Consider the following 16,894-nt stretch of genomic DNA (forward strand, 5'->3'; position numbering starts at 1 on the left):
ATTGAGAGAATTTGAGAAAAAGGTAATCATTTTTTAGATAATAATCAATGACTTTTGTTCACTTTTTTGCCTGACTGAAACATTGCGCGCCAAAAGAGCGTAGCAAGCCCTGCCCACAATGAGGCTTGGACGAGTGACATAGTCAATCATTTCAGCCATGTTGTCACTTTTGTCGTCTGCGCACCTACCAAGAATATATACTTCCGAGATAATAACAACGTGTTTGAAACAACGACGTCACCCTTCCAAGTGTCATTGTGGGCAGGATTTGAGCAGGCGAAAAATTGAAATTTGATCGTAGGAGAGATTTCGCATTACTATTTGAGAGAGATTTTGCAGGTTTATGGCGCAAAAGCTATGAGGCCATCTGCACCAAGCTAATTGTAAGGATCATTGTATTAAAGGAAGGGTTTTACAAAAGGATGACCAAAAGGCTAGAGTCGGTATAAAAGGCCAATACTACTAAGAAATTCTATTACTTGTTCAAAAGAGACCAGAGGATTCTCTCCCACAAGGAGAGCAGGATAAAATGGGATATGATATTGAAAAAAATTCAGGGAAATGAATGCGGCACTTGGGCTGAAGGCAGGGACACAGCCACAATATATGCAAAACAGTGAGCCTGTCACCACTCTGATCACACACAGGTGGATCTTCTCCCGAAAGCAGATACCTATGAGTTATAAATGAGTGTCCAATTCTCAGGCGGCACAACGTTTCATGGAGTCAGCTCTTGCATGAAGAGCTTTCCCAAACTCCCAATGCAGGTTTGGTAGCATGGAGCTTGTTATCGTACTCCATGTCCCATTCCCATTGCCAAGAGTGAAGAATCGAGGACTTCACCAAGGGCTTAATATCTTGATAGGGTAAACAGGACAGCGACTGTGGAAGGTTCCCGGCAGATCCTGCAAGCTTGTCGGCTTCTTCATTGCCTTGAATGCCAATGTGACTGGGTACCCAACAAAATTCTATATTTTGACCCCCATGCAAAGCAGAGTTACCGTAAAGTACCGAGGAAGCGCCCATACCCGTACAAGCGCCCACTATCACCATTTTCGAAATTCGAAAATATGGGCAAGTACACATCAAGCGCCCATATTCTCGGAAGCGCCGGTGTTCACGACAGCCGCCGCAGCAAGCACCCTGCCGAAGGTTGCCGCGGCGGACCGGGCCCGAAGACCAATTCCCGTAAAATTGGGTTACCGAGGTCACTCCGGGCACTTTGTCCTTCACGTTACTGCAGCATTGAGTGGTCCGCACAATCCGGGGGTAGCAACGACAGGACCAATAGGAGTGTAGATAATAGCCAGATTGTCCCAGCATCTTGTAAAATACATCTTGATAAATGCTTCGTGCTTCTCGATTGCCGTTGGTCACTCAGTTGGCAAGCAACCAGTTTTACCGCACAATAGATGGCGCACAACTCCTAGCATTATAAAATTTACCAATTTCCATCACATTGCTAATTATTCAACAAAATATGCATCAGAATATTCTTAAACAAAGCTTTTAATAAACATTAGCCGGCTATTTATTGTTTATGATCGCGGTGCTGGTGAGGTAGGCTGTTATCCAATAGGCGACGTATAGATGTGGCTGACGTGCCGTGGCACCTGTGGGTACATCGCAGTGAAAAGGCAGAGAGCTTTTGAAGGAAACAAGGCGCAAAAGAGGCCGGTTTTGTTTTGGAAGTTTTATAGCGAAGAATTTTTTGGGCTCTCTGTTCTTGTGGTTTTTTTTTTCTTTTTACACCCTTAACGATGTGTGGTGGATGAAAGTCGATTTCAAATTCATTTAATGGTCCCTTTAAGTAAAAGGAAACTGAAAGTGAAGGTCAGCTATGGCCATGTCATGCATGTCTGCTGTAAACGGTGTATAGTCTTTGGAGAAAAATTCAGGCTGCAATCTGCTTTGTTGTGGCGAGTTCAGCTGGTAGATCTGGACCACTTCCCAAAATCCTCGAGGGAGGAGAAAACCCGTTCCGTAGAGCATCCTCAAAATCGACCAGCCGTAGGTATACCCCCACAGTTTTGTAGCGGCCCTACTGACGCGCACCGAAGACGGAGGAATGTTTTTTGCAATATTTCACGGCTGCTGTTCGTGTAGCTGCAGCCTCAGTTCTCTGATGAATCACTTTCATACAGCAGCAGCAAAGCTGCACGCAAGTTCAGTGCAGATGCTCTTTCACACAACAACAACCCAGACACACGTCTGGCAGGACCAACAGGACGAGTGAGCGGGGCTTTAGTGACCTTGTCTCAGGAGGGATTTCTACGTCTGGGTTGTTGTGTGAAATAGCTTCTGTGCCAGACTTGCGTGCGGCGTTGCTGCTGCTTTGTGAAAGTGACTCATAAAAGAACTGAGGCAGCGGCTTGGTGAGCAGCAGCCGCAGAATATTGCGAAAAATCGTTCCTCCGTCTTTGGTGAGTGTCGGTTGGGCCGCTCCAAAGCTGTAGCGAATGCAGCCTGATGGTGGCCAACTTGATTCGAGTCCATGAGCTCAAGATGCGCGCTTCAAAAGGAGGTCTTTAGAGCGCGTCAAGTCTGACAGCTGAATTCACCATTAGACATTCCAGACAAGGGATATTTGTGGACATGTACCCCTCTCATCGGTCAATACCAGAGCTTCTAAAGATTTATCTTGACACGCATTGGTTGCTTGGGGGCACCCAGGCAAACCGTGTGCCACTTGCAACATATCAAAAGACTTGGCGATGCATTGAGTTTGATTTTGCGGTGCTTACTCAACGTCCCTCCATAAAATATTGTGAACACGGCAATCTGATTGGAGCAGTCTGGAGGTAACAAACAATCTAATCTGCAACTGAAGATAGTCTGCACAGCATAAAGTATGCATGAGCCTTTAGACATGTATATTCTAGAAAATATGGCAGTGTTTATCAGAGGTGGAAGCATCTGATTAACCTATTATGAATTATTTTTAAGGACGACATTGCCCAAAGAAACCTGGCCAAGAGAGGAAGCCGGCCATCTGCCCCACCAAACTCTCTATCCTCAAAAGTGAGTAGTATTTTTTATTGCACTTCACAGCTGTAGCTGTTCACTTTTTTTTTTGTTTGCATTAAATTTGAGCTGCTTTCTTTTACGTAAGCCTAACTGCGCACAGAAAAGTATTGAAAGCCATTGCCGTTTAATATGTGGCATGATATTTTTACAATGCTAATATGCTTATGCAATGAAACATTGCGTTTCCACAATGGGCACCATTATTTGCTTAGGTCGATAGGAGCTTTTTCCGGTGTCTTTCCTTACTGTTGCTATGACTTTGCTGTCAGCAGGTCATGCCATTGAAATAATCAGGCTCTGGGTGATGTAGTGCAGCACAGCTGCATTGATAGAGCCTGAGCTCAAGCAGAGCACAGGTGCCTTCTTAAAATCTATCTTTATGTCACACTTCAAAGATAAATTCCACCAGCCAGTTTCGCAAGTCCTCCACTGCTGTGATGCATTACAGGAACTTTATTCTTTCCACACGCGTGGCAAGTCATGAGCGTGAAGCATGCAACTAAGAGTTTGAGAGATTGGTCTATTGTATTGTCATGATGTCATACTTGAACGGCTTCATGCCACTTTGTACTTGAACAACTTTGTGCTACCAAACAGCAGAGTCGTGGTTGCTAGATTGTAGCTGCTATTTCATTATAGTAGTCAATCTTCACTCATTTTATTGATTTATACTCAAGTTTTCTGATGCAACGGTTTTGAGCCAAGTCTCTTACTTTTTCATGCAGATGTCTACGTGGCTCGCCTCGTGAGCAAAGGCATGCCGGAGAGGTTTGCCAAGGCTGGAGCCAAGGATGTGACCAGGTTCATTAATGAGAAAATCACTGAGCTGAGGAGGATTGACTCTAGGAGGTGCGTTATGTTTGTTTCATTTCTTCTCAAAGCAACATGCATATTTTTCTTTTTAGCAGGCTTTCTTCCATGTTGCCTTCTGCATGCTGCGAGCATTTGGCAAATGCTGTAACTATGTGGTATATGTGTATAGTTACAGCATATTAGCTGTAACCCCTTGCAGCAGAGAATGCCTCAGTGGTTCATAGGAAACAACTAGTCGTTGAGTATCCAAAATATGGAATCAGACTTAGTCAACATGATCGCAGTTATTCTTTGCAACCACCAGAATTTGCCCATTGATTATGAATGTACTGCACATACTGCCGAATGCTCTCCTTCAAGCAAAATAGAATTTTTATGGATCCATATTTCTGACTACCGTAGAATACCGTGCATCCACCCATTTTGCACTAAGCGCCCACCCCCAATATATGAAACATCTGAAAAAATATGCACAGTACATATATATGTAAAATTGATGACCTCACATCTTCAAATTTTGAGTGGGCGCTTGCTGGGCATTCTACGGCAGTCCAAAATGCTGCCTGCAAATCCTTGTCGGGCGGCTTTGGCCGCCTTTTGCTGCAGCATTGAAGACTTGATTACAAATAAATGAAGTCAGGTTTTATGGAGGGAAAACATTATTGTTCTTTATCGCAAGCTAAATATGAACACTTATATCCCATTAAGTAATTTAACCTATATTGGTGTTCCTAGGAAAGCTGCACAGGAAACGTTTGACCTGGAGGGAGCTGTGGAACCAGAGGGCAACGCCTGAGCAACAGAAAAGGCTGAATGAGTTTTCATTTCAATAAAAATGTCAAAAATCATCTACTAGTGTTTCATTGTCTAGTTATCACAAACCATAAGCAGTTTTCCCATGTGGTGGTGCTCAGTTAGTTCCAATTAGCGACACTCAATTGGGTTTCGACAATTGGAACCAATCGATATTTTTTTAATGAGGAGTCCAAAACCGCAAAACGATTTTCCCAATTGGTCGTGACCAATTGGTTCCAATTGGCAATGCTCAATTGGTTTTAGACAATTGGAACCAATTGGGATTTTTCAATGAGGAGTCCGAAATCACAAACGGTTTTCCCCATTGGTTCCAATTGTCAGAAATCAATTGGACCCAATGGTTATTTTTACCTGGGCTGGGGGTGTGGTCATGTGACCTGGGGGTCACGTGACCCCCCCTCGAGGTCACTTGACCCCTCCTTAAGGTCACATTACTTCGGCGGGGGGGGGGGGGGTCACGTGACCGCCCCAGGACACATGACCACACCCCCCAAGTCACGTGACCTTGGGGGAAACACCAGGTCACGTGACCTTGGGAGCTCCAGGCCCCAGGCTGAGGTGTCACGTAACCTTGGCGCGGGGCCACGTGACCCCCCAGGTCACGTGACCCCCAGAGAAATTTTTCCGCTAGATTTAGCGGGGAAATGTTTCCGCTAAATCTAGCAAGGAATTTTCTGCTAGATTTAGCGGGGAAACTTTTCCGCTAGATTTAGCAGGGAAATTTTTCCGCTAGATTTAGCGGGGAAATTTTTCCACTAGATTTAGCGGGGACATTTTCCCGCTAGATTTAGTGGGGAAATTTTTCCGCTAGATTTAGCGGGAAAATGTTTCCGCTAGATTTAGCAGAAAATTTCCCCGCTAGATTTAGTGGGGAAATTTACCCATAATGCAGCACACGGTTACGCCAACGGCGACGCCGCTCAAGCCGGAAACGGGCGCCTAAGAGCTGCGCTCTAAAACAAATTCGACAGTGCAAAATGTATGCTCCCGAAGGTACAGACATTTAAGCATGGCCACCACAATGTCAGCTGATGTGACATCAGTTCAAGCCATGTACAGGCCATGCACTTCGAACTCAGCCTATTGGCAATGAGAGTAGTTCTCCACCACTCAAACTGATTGAAAGAGTGGGTGTAACAGAAACATTTGTCAAAGCATGGTGGCTGGTGCATAGCCAACTCGTTTCACCACTAAGGTGACTAGTCAAATTAGGAATTTTATGTTTTTGCTGCATTTCTTGGCCGATATGGTTGTTTCAGAACTCAGCTGGCAGTACCGCATTTCGAGAACACGAAGAGGAAGCAGGTTTTCACGAAGGACAGCACTGCTAGGTTCAACGTGAAGTACCCCAAAGCCACAGTCGGTAAACCTGTTGCCTGCTCTGTGAGGGAGCCGCCCACCCGTGGTAAGTTCACATAACTAACTTATATGTACACAAAAGCGCGACCGCTTTATCAAATGCGCACACAGGCCACATGGAAAAGCTGCTTGATGATGTCAAACTGGAGAAGACCTAGAAGCAGAGGACATCAGGGGCTGGTTAAGCTCCAACACCACTGAGCAGTTGCTACCCTAAGGTGGCGAAAGAAGAACTCATACGACGCGGGCAAACGAGATTTAACATGCAGTAAAAAATATGTAAAACAGAAATTAGAGTGAAGACGCAGGCGAGCTGGTGACTGTAGTATTCCGAGTTTAGTTGTTGTATGGCACGAATTCTGAACGAGAGAAGCACGTGCCCCACTTGCGGTGGCGCGGGCTCAGCTCACGCTTGTTTCGATTCGGAATAGCTGACCCTGGGATTTGGAATAAAGAAGTCAGGCAGTTAAAAAAAAGATAGACAGTGACCGGTGTCCTTCCTCACCCTCGCCGGGGCCCGCAAGGACGTGGGCCCCCGGCTCTACCGGGTCCCCTTTGCAGATGAACCCGACGTCTACTCCCCGGCCACGACGATGCCTGCAGCAGCGGCTGCTGCTCCTTTCCTGACTTCGACAAGTCAAGACAAGGTCATTCACGCAGCCTTGTGCCGGTACCCAACAGAACTTCTCGGACCACCACCTCCCTACCAACATCGTCCACCTTCAAAAATACAGTATGGCGACGAGAATGGGATTTGAAAAGGGCAACGGACAATGCCAATGCAAGCTCTGCGTACCGGTCACATAGTTGATAAGAACCAGCGCATCTTGGACATTTCTTGTTTTGATTTGTTTTCTTTGCAGCCTTGTGGCGTTTCGTAATGACTATTTCGGGCCAGTCGAGCTAGCGTTTGGTTTTTCTTCTTTTGTCCGTTTCTTTTCGTGCGGCCTACTTTGAGCCAGGTAGTACTCGTTTCTCCGAACCAGAGCGTCTCGGAACTCCTGTACGCCTCATGTTTCGAATGCCGAGTTTATTTGATTTTTTTGTAGCTTTAGTCATTCTTTCTGGATGCACTGCATTCCGGAATTAGTCGTTCCAGGCAAGAAATAAGCCCCGAGAAAGTTAGCTGGTTTTGCGAAACAGCAATTCTTTTTGTTGTTGTTCCGTCCGCCCTGCGATGACGCGAACATTGTTCCAGGCGAGAAATAAGCCCTGGCCAAAGCAGCATTTTTTTTTCATCCCGTCCGCCCTGCGATGACGTGGACTTTCTTCAAATCGAGTTTTATTTTTGTGTTGTACGCTTAGGCTGAGGTTCGGAGAATTCGGAGGTGTAGCGTAATTACGCTGAAGCTGGTTTTTTTTTTTTTATTATTGTCGTGATGCTTTAGCGCTGATCCAAAAAAGTGCCCAAGATAGCCGCAAGCTCAAACCTCCCGACTTCACTGTTTAAAAGATGGCCACCCGTGTTCATTGGCCTCTCGCCGAGATGTAAGAGTGCAGCGCCTGGTTTTCCTGCGAGGCCCGGTTTTCTGCTGCCTCTGATGTTCCTGCAGCGCCTGGTTCCCCTGCAAAGCCTGGGTATTCTGCTGCATATGACTTTCACAACACAACTTCAGAGAAATAGCGCGCCCGTACGCGCCTAGAGATTTCAGCCAAAGCTACCTTGCCTTGTGCTTCCCTTTCGCTGGTGAGCGGCCATGTTTCTTGGCACCACCGTATGCGGAAGAAATAGCACCTTTTGCGTTCAAGACAAATGGTGCCAGAAACAGGCTTAGCTTTCGAAAATAGTTTTGCATTCGACAATCAAAGTACCAGTTTTCAGAACAATAACGCTCGAAGATTCTCAACGAACTTTCATAGACATGCATGAGCCCGCGTTTTCTCTGAATTTGAGTGAATCTATCGAAATAACGCTGACCTTTCACAAAACTTGATTTTTTTTTTTTTTTTTTTTTTTTTTTGGGGGGGGGGGGGGGGGTTTATAACGAAACCCGACAGTCGTGTTTTCGAGTTCTTACCATTCCCTTTAACAAATGTTGAAAAATTAAGAAAGGGAGAATAGGGGCATGTTTCAGAGTGCTTTTGTGTTCTTTTTTTGGCTCTTTATCCTTCCATCATGTTCCTAAAAAATATATATTAAGAAAGGGAGAATGTAGTACTCCGAGTTTAGTTGTACGGGCACGAATTCTAAACGAAAGAAGCACGTGCCCCACTTGCGGTGGCGCGTGCTCAGCTTGTGATTGTATTGATTCGGAAGAGTTGACCCTTTAATTCGGATTAAACAAGTAGATAGTCACTGGTGTCCTTTCTCGCCCTCGGCATAGCCCGCAAGGACGCAGGCCCCTGCCGCTACCGGGTCCCCTTTGCAGATGAACTCGACGTCTACTCCCCGGCCACGACGACGCCTGCAGCAGCGGCTGCCGCTCCTTTCTTGACAAGGCAAGACATCGCCATCACCGGCATTCAAGGTCATTCAAGCAGCCTTGCGCCAGTACCCGACAAAACCTCTCGGACCACCACCTCACTGCTAACATCGGCCGGCCATCTCCAACAGAATACAATAGTGACGAATCATAGTAGAAAAACCTGAGACAAGGAGCTAAAAAGCACAAGAACACCACCGTCTCAGAACCAACACAACAATGATTTCATTTGACAGTCTTCCTTCTTTTCACATATCACGAGCACAACACCTGGTCATCAACAGGCATTACATTTAAAGGTCTCAAACAAAAGACACATGTACAACTGCAGTCCTAAGCGTTCGGTGATTACAACTACACTAGACCCGCAAAAGCGGTGGTGTCTCATCATCCAAAACAAACCTGTACCAAACAAAGGTTTGGTACAATTTCGTGATAAACAAAAATAAAGAAGAAAATTAAAAGAAATAATTCCGCTGGACATAGAAAATAGACTAGAGAAACAAGAATGTCCGTTTCTCCTCATCCAAAGTCAAAGAGGGCCTGCTAATACAATTTCCGGCGCTTGTAATCCTAATTGTTTCCTTAATACCTCTCTTAAAGGTATCTTTTTCTTTAATAACTGGGACTACTCTTGTTAGGCTTAACAACAGCAACAACACTAACTGGGCTTGTGTTCAAATATTAAAATTGCATAGCGATGAAGAGTTAAGATATATCACGTAGAAAAAATAACCAAACGAGACAAGGGACGACACAAGCCCATCTTTGAAGGGTGCTTTGCCGTAGCGCAGCCACGTACTTGAGGGAAAAACACTCCCTCAGAGCGGAATAGCGCACGCGCTCGTCCCTAGTGAGTTAAAAGACAAATATTTTCTATGGGGGTATTAAACGTAAAGCTAAGCAAGCGTTAGCGGTGTTTGAACGCCAAGCTGGGGAATTCACCTTTACAAGCTGAGCCCTGTAACCCTTGTTTCCTTTGAGAATAAATATTTATCTTCTCACATGGCGATTTTGCGTTTCATATCAATCTACCTGTAATATATTATTGATGTGCATAATTATATTACAAGGCTTTATTTTAAGTCAATAGCAAATTGTAGTAACCTTTAGAACATAATCATAATTTACCCAGCTTGGGACTTAAAATTATTATATTTTAAAGGGATACTACAACGAAATTTCGGCGCTCATTTTTTGGTCTCTATGTGTTCAAAAGAGCAGTATCACATGGAACATGCCAATATCTTGTTAAAAATGTCTCGAAAAGGAATTTTAAAACGAATTAAACGATTAGCAAAGAGCACCTGGTGGATGTCGCTAACGCCTCGTCTGTAATGCTCGTCTAGGAACCTTGACAGCTAGTGACGGAGGTTGTCTCATCTCCGGCCACGACGAGAGAAGGGGGGAAGGAGGAACTCCCCTCTTGCCGAGAGTCCCTTTTGTGTGTCGCAGAAGTCGCTATTGTCCCCCTACAAGATTATAGAAGATTAACCCGTCACTCAAAATTCGTACAAAAGCAGCCGCTTCGGTGGCTGGAATGACTAGGCCATCCTCTCGACGTCAGCCTCGCCATAGCTTTGCTCGTCTTGAGACGACCTACGTCACGACTGCGTTGGATGTCACGTGCTCTAAGCTGGGCCTTCTCCGAGCGCGTGCCAGTGTGGGCCGTTTATAACGAAAAATACAGCCACCAGGATCAAAATACAAACGTGCGATTGTCATTTACGGATATTGTGGATCATATTCAACCTATTTTTGAACACGACGGGAATATTTCAAATTTCGTTGAAGTATCCCTTTAACATTCAATAGAATATTACTTTGCTTACATTTGGTTTCATACTTAAAATAGCTGTTCTTAGCAAGTGTATGAAAAACAGTGGCTGGAATTTCTAAAAAAAAAGATAGTTCTCGTGACAACATTTTTGTCGCATGACTATAGTGCTTCTAACACAAACTAAAGAGCCAATTGCGTGTTCCGGGAAATTAGATTATCTGCCCTGCAATTCACACTATTGAGTGCTAGCTTCAATAATGCTAGCACTCTCCGTCCTCGTCCTCCTTAACATTGTATTCAGAGTAGAATCAATGAAAATAGAGTATAGGTATATGCCTGCTCTAAAAGTTTTCTGCTGGCCGGAATGGACTTTCGGCTGCTACAAAGCTGCTCCAAAATGGCTCAAGCCAATCACATCACTGCATTTTTTTTTTCATCGATTAAATGTTCGGTTCCACACATTCCAGGTCCTGCTCCAGTTGAATGAACCTAACCTAGCCAAGACCATTGGAGTCCAGGTGCCCACAGCAACCAAGGTCCTCAAGACGTTGTGGCTCCTGGGAAATCAGGATACTAACGTGACGTCGCTGACAGGTTTGGTGTTCACAAGAGCACCCTCCACTTCGTGGTCTATGAGATCGTATTGGTATGGGCACGGTGTGCACCTTCTGCAATACAGTGGCCCACACAGCTTGCCCAGGTGGCCAGCCAATTCGAACGCAAGTGGAGGCTCCCAGGCGTTGTGGGTGCCGTGGGCGGCTGCCATGCGTCTATCAAGGCTCCCAAGGAAGAGCAGTCTGTCTCCTATAACAGGAAGGAGTTCCACTCCGTCGTGCCCCAAAGCTGCTGCGACAGCAGCATGGTGTTCACACACGTGCATGTGGGGCGATGCACGCATCCTCACCGATTCTGGCTTAGATGACATTCTTAGCGCCCTTCCCGAGGACCTCCATATCCTCGAAGACTCCGCTTACCCCCTCAGGGTGAACCTGATGTGTCCTTACAAGGACAATGGGCATCTGACGAGGAGACAAAGTCATTTCAACACAAGATTAGGTGCCTCGCAATCAGTGATAGAGCGGGCCTTTGCCCAATTGAAAGAGAAGTTTCGACGTCTCAAACACCTGGACATGGACAACCTTAACATGGTTCCCATGTTTGTGATGGTGGCGTGCGTTCTTCATAATCTCATTCTCACATCTGCACAGCCCCTTGTCCTTCGCACGGAGGAACTAGAGGATCCATGCCTGGTGCGCAGAGAACCAGACGGGACAAGAGCGCCTTCCGCCGCAAAAGCTAAACCACGGCCGGACTGGAAGCGCGCTCTCTTTTTCTTCTTACGGCCTTTGCAATATGGGCAATCGCCACCTCCCGCCGCAATTCGCGGGGGGCGCTGTCACCTCACCCCTGGTAGAGTGCCTTCATACACACGCGCGCTTTTGCTTGAGTGGTGACATCTCAGCCATTTTTCCGCCCAATTCTCTTTTTATGCATTTTGAAGTGCGCGCAATCCGGTGTCACTCAGCTCGAGCGCGTAGCTTTGGCTAATGTATGGACGCCATTTTACCACCCATGTCACGCACCGAGTGCGCGAGAGCATCACGTGCTGGCACATTCAGTACAACAATGGATGTCTTCACCCTGAGACAGACAGACATGTAGGCACCCTAACCCCTGGGCTACCCTTTGCCGCTTGCACAGAGCGAGTCTGACAGTGTACCTCAGCTCTGTCGCAACTTGCGGCCGAGATTTTTATAGCCTTTGACACCTGATCCTTATGTTTAGATCCTCAGCCACTAACTAATGCGCTTCTGATGAGCCCAAAACTGTGAATATTTGACGCACATCTCCGAGAGATTCGGGAGTAAAAAGTAGTAAGTAGAGACGGCGAATGCAATTGCGGAAAAACTATACTCGGCTTTACCTCCAGGACTTATGTTGCAACTCAAGAACAGGAGGAGGCAGACCCCTTCTACGTGGAGGATTTTTAAATGATAAATAATTCATACACTCTCGTGAAATGTAAGCAGGCCCAATCTACTATTGTCGTGGTCTGCATCATCATTTCATAGGCCGCACATGAAGTCGGTCAGATGCTCTAGACGAGGGTGTAGCAGTCTGTACAATTTTCGCACAGTGCATATTACAGCCTAAAGTGCTTCCTCGAGGGCTTGTGCACATATCCAGCTTATTTTACGCTTCTGTCCGTGACCGTCTTCGCACGGTTAATCAAAAGTATTCTGACGAACTTGTTGCAAATTAATTCTACTGACAGAATGGAATGCAACAGCAGACCATGACCGCGCTTTCCGAACAACGGCGTGCTAGGGGTCAGACAAGTATAGAGGTCCCGTTCATATCACAGGGGAACGCAGTTTGCTGACGACACTGCCAGTCCGTAGAGTGACTTAAATCAGAGCGAAGTTCAATAAGCCGTTACCAAAACTACCACCTACGAAGCTCGAACACCAGCGCAAAGCAGCTCGAAGGGACTCTCCGAGTGGGGTGAAGTGGGGTAGGGTGGTTGCGCCCCTGGCGGCAAGCAAGTTAACTGTATACGGAGAAAAAATGCCATTGACTCGCCGGGCGATTGCAAAGGCTGTAAGAAGAAATAGAGAGCGCGCACTTCCGGTCCGGCCGTGGCTAAACGCGACGCAATCGCTAGCTTGTTGCACCCTGCGTGCACCTGAAGGGTGAAGTTGCCATGTTACAGATCACTGTATGTCTTCAGCTGCTCGGTTCTCAACCTTTAGCAAAATTAACTTGATAAAATAGATCAATATTAAGGCAATTGACAAGAACAAACTTTTTGTTGCTCGAGTATACTTTTTGGGGAGTTTTACCAATTTTCCCCCTCCTGCTTTTTCCTATCATTTATGCCCTTATTACGATTTATTAGAGCTACATATTCACATTTTTACTCCACAACTTCCTTTGCAAAAGTGTTGGGAATAATTAAAATAATACCACCAAATACAAAGACAAAATAAAAAAATTGGCACAAATGAACTGGTATTGAAGAAGTCTTGACAAGGTCGTTAAAAAAAGCGAGGGACTGTACACTTCAGCGCTGCTGTTCGAAGCGATCCAACGCGATCGAGTCTTCCGCAAAGCGGTGCAAAGGCTACTTGTGTTATAAAAACCGACAAAACCGTCGTCGGCACACGCAAAGTATTGGCGACGTGAGCGATCGAAAGCGTCGCTGTGGTCGGCCCACTACAATTGGCCGAATGCTGACTATGACGTCAGCAAAGGATATCAAATCGACGCAAATAAGAGGAATGTAAGAACTTCAATTTCGACGGTGTGGGCAGTGTTAGTTTGAGATCGCTATGATTTCAGGCTTTCACCATGCTCATTACAAACACCATTGAACTTGTTCTTCACAAGGTAATGACGTTACGAAAGGTAACCGAACGAGGGCGCCACCGAAACATCCCGCCGCTAATAGAGCTCGGCGAATCTACGCCGCCGGTCGCGATACTTTTATACGGCCATACGTTTGCTCTGCCCTTCGTAACAAACTTCCTATAAAATGTATTCGTATACAGACAGGAAGTTCATCCGCGCTCGGCGATCAAGGTTTTGTCGGCCGAAGCGAGCATCAGCCAACGTGCACCCCGATTTAACTACGCAGACAAAACATCAATCGAGATCATGCTCTGCGTGAGTTTCCAACCGGCTACCGAATTCACGTTCATACCCTGCCTTTTTCTGTTCAGCGTGGACAGGACTATCGTCGATATTCACAGAGTTTCCGTGCAACGGCAACCAAGACACGGCGTCAAGTGAATGTTTACGTTGTTTATTAGCATATTCAAACCACAAAAAATATGGTCCAATACATTTTTCGAAAAGAGCCTTACCTGGAAAAGAAATTCGAATGCGTTATTCGTCTTACCTTGAGCACTTTTCCTTAACAAAAGCGAGCAAACCACACACCCGCGACAGAACCGACGCAGCTTATCCCGCCATTTTGTTTGCTTTTTTCTCTTTTAGCGCCGGAAATCGTCACCAGTCAGGAAATGACGTCATCTTTAGCTCCTTTGACTCTATGTGCACCGTCTCCGGACTCGGTGCTTCAGAGCTCTACTCCGAAGCCCCGGAGTTACGGCACAGAAGACGCCGCCTGAAACGACGTTGACGAGTCCGACATTGCGGTGTCTGCTGACGATGACGACGACTCTGGTCAACACCTTATAGAAACTAAGGCCCGTCCACCTTCCCTCTCCCACGGCGCTGACCCCGGTCTAACCTCGGCGCTGGGGAGCTGCTACGTCGTCAGAATCTCTTCCCGCGTGAGCTCCGTTCGGCGTGCCGGGTTTCGTTTGCATTTCGGAACCACGATGGGTTGCTGTAAAGTCCCAAATTGTTGAGGAAATTATAAGAATGGGCCCAAGGATTGTACATTTTCCTTCCCAAAAGATCCGGCTCGGAGAGCCCAGTGGAGGAGAGCCGTCCTTCGAGATGACGTCGACTTGGACACGCTACGGGATCCGCAAGTACGCGATTTCCTTATTCATTCAATACATCTATAATTAATTTTGAATCAGACACTGACATAGGTTGCAGGAAAACAGCTTTGCGCAATTAGCGTTGCTGACTTAAGGTAGAAATACCTAAGGGAGTCCTCGAGCGCGGTCCGGTCATAATTAAAACGAACCGTTTAAATCAGCCATTAAAGTGAGCACAATGAAACTCTTCATTTATTTATCATATTTAAATTTTGTGTGTGTTTCCGGAAACAAAAAGAAAAGAAAAAGCTACATCTCGAAGAACTGTACTGTTTGTTTTCGTCCCTATAAGTTTTATTCTTTTATGTTTCTCAAATCATCTCTATGCACAGGGAAAACAAACGAAAACAAAGTTTGCTTGATGCTGCTACTGACAGATGGCGCCACAACATTTGAAAAGGTTATTCACTATCGTTTCAGATGTACCGGATCACATGGCAACCGTAGTTCCATGCGTATAACCTCGTCAGGCGTCGTGGAGTTATTTGTGAATGGCAGCCTCAAGTAGACTGTTTGCTCACGTATGTTCTCCCCGTGCATATTGAGATTGTGTTTTTTCTTCCTTGTTTCAGTTGCTGCGAACCCACACTCTCGAAACTTGAGTATGATAAATGCACCACTTAGAGACACCTTTTTGAGGAGTTCCGTCGAGCTCACTTTATGAGGTTCACTTGACAATCGAACCGCGCTCGAGAACTGATTTGAAATTAGCAAAGGAGTGGAAAGGAGACAGCCTACTGCTATTCGGCCGTTTATTTACGTGCGTGTTGTATTGCATGCTGAGAATAGAGCTACCTTAATGTTACTAGAAATAAGAAGATGGGAATTCCGCAGGTATGCGAGCTGCACTTCAAAGCCGAGTACCTCCGGATAACGACAACATGTACTGACGCAAGTGGGTAGACCATTTAGTTTCCAATTTGCCTCATGTGGCTCACTTCAGACGCAGTGACGACGATCATGCCAAACTGCCCCAAATACCTCTCCGACGTAACAGAACTGCGAGAAAGCCCGGAAACGAAGCGAAGGCAGGAAAGCGCTTCTGTAGAAGAAGCCATCAGGCGTTCTGTGGAGACCCATGCAGAAGAAAGCGCCAACCAGGTGACTACGCTGCAGCGAATTGCATCCCAACTGCATTGTTTGGAGCTGGAGCCATTCTGGACAGTTGTGCACACGGAAACCAGTCTCATGTGCATACAGATAGAAGATTGCCAGGCTCCGCAAATTGAACGCTCCGTTGTTCTGTCCCAGGACCTCTCTTGTCGTGTTTACTGGAAAAATTCACAGTTGCACGCTGAAGCCTAGTCACAATTCCGGTTCCTCCCGAAGATAGGTGCAGTTCTTCTCGAAGCGAATATCAAATAGTGTATTATTCGAAACTACTACCGTATTTACTCACACAATGAACGCACTCGCATTATGAATGCACCCCCCAAGTCGGCTCTCAAAATCTCGACTTTTTTTTTTCACTCGCGTAATAAACGCACCCCCAACTCGGACGTCAATTTTTGACCCCCTCCCCCCCACGCGCGAGAAATGAACGCACTTTTTTATCCTGGTGCAGCGAGGTCGCGAATGCATGGGCAGCCTGGGCAAACAAAACGCGTTAAAAAAATTCGCAAAGATCCAACGGAAGCAAGAAAAAAAAACATGGAGAGGAGCTTTTTCTTTGCACAGCGCAGTCTGGACTTTGGGTTCGCGCGCAAGGAGGTAAGAAAGAGAAGCGGTCTAAGCAAACGAAACAGCTTGCGTAAGGCGGCAAAAAGAAAAAAACAAAACAAAACACGAAACTAAGAAAAAACAAAAAACAAGATTTTTTTTTTTTTTTTTTTGCACAGCGCAGTTTGGTTACGGAGGGGGGGAGTCGCGCGCCGCGCGCAAGGAGGTAAAAAAGAGGAGCGGAGAAGCCCTGGTACGTTTACACCTGAGAAGAAATCCGCTGCCGCGGGAGCGGATCCGCTCCCGGCGGCGGCGGCGACGAGCGGGTTGCGTTTACATCTATTTCCTTCGAGCGGCGGCGGCAGCGCCGGCTGCGGCAGCGGTTCCCGTAACGTCTCGCCATATATGACGAGAAGGCGCGAGAGTTCCCGCCTCGGCTCTCTCTCTCCCGGGCGTTGCTGCTCCCGGAAGAACGCGCACTCGTGACGTAGGCAGCGTCGCGC

At 46.4% G+C, this 16,894-nt stretch overlaps 1 pseudogene; it reads left to right on the top strand.

The window, feature by feature from the left end:
* Positions 1-3,784: 3,784 nt before the first annotated feature.
* LOC120850449 lies at positions 3,785-12,908 on the top strand (annotated as a pseudogene).
* The last annotated feature ends 3,986 nt before the right edge of the window (positions 12,909-16,894 follow it).

Source organism: Ixodes scapularis, unplaced genomic scaffold (genome assembly GCF_016920785.2).
Source record: "Ixodes scapularis isolate PalLabHiFi unplaced genomic scaffold, ASM1692078v2 ptg001639l_1__unscaffolded, whole genome shotgun sequence".
NCBI lineage: Eukaryota > Metazoa > Arthropoda > Arachnida > Ixodida > Ixodidae > Ixodes > Ixodes scapularis.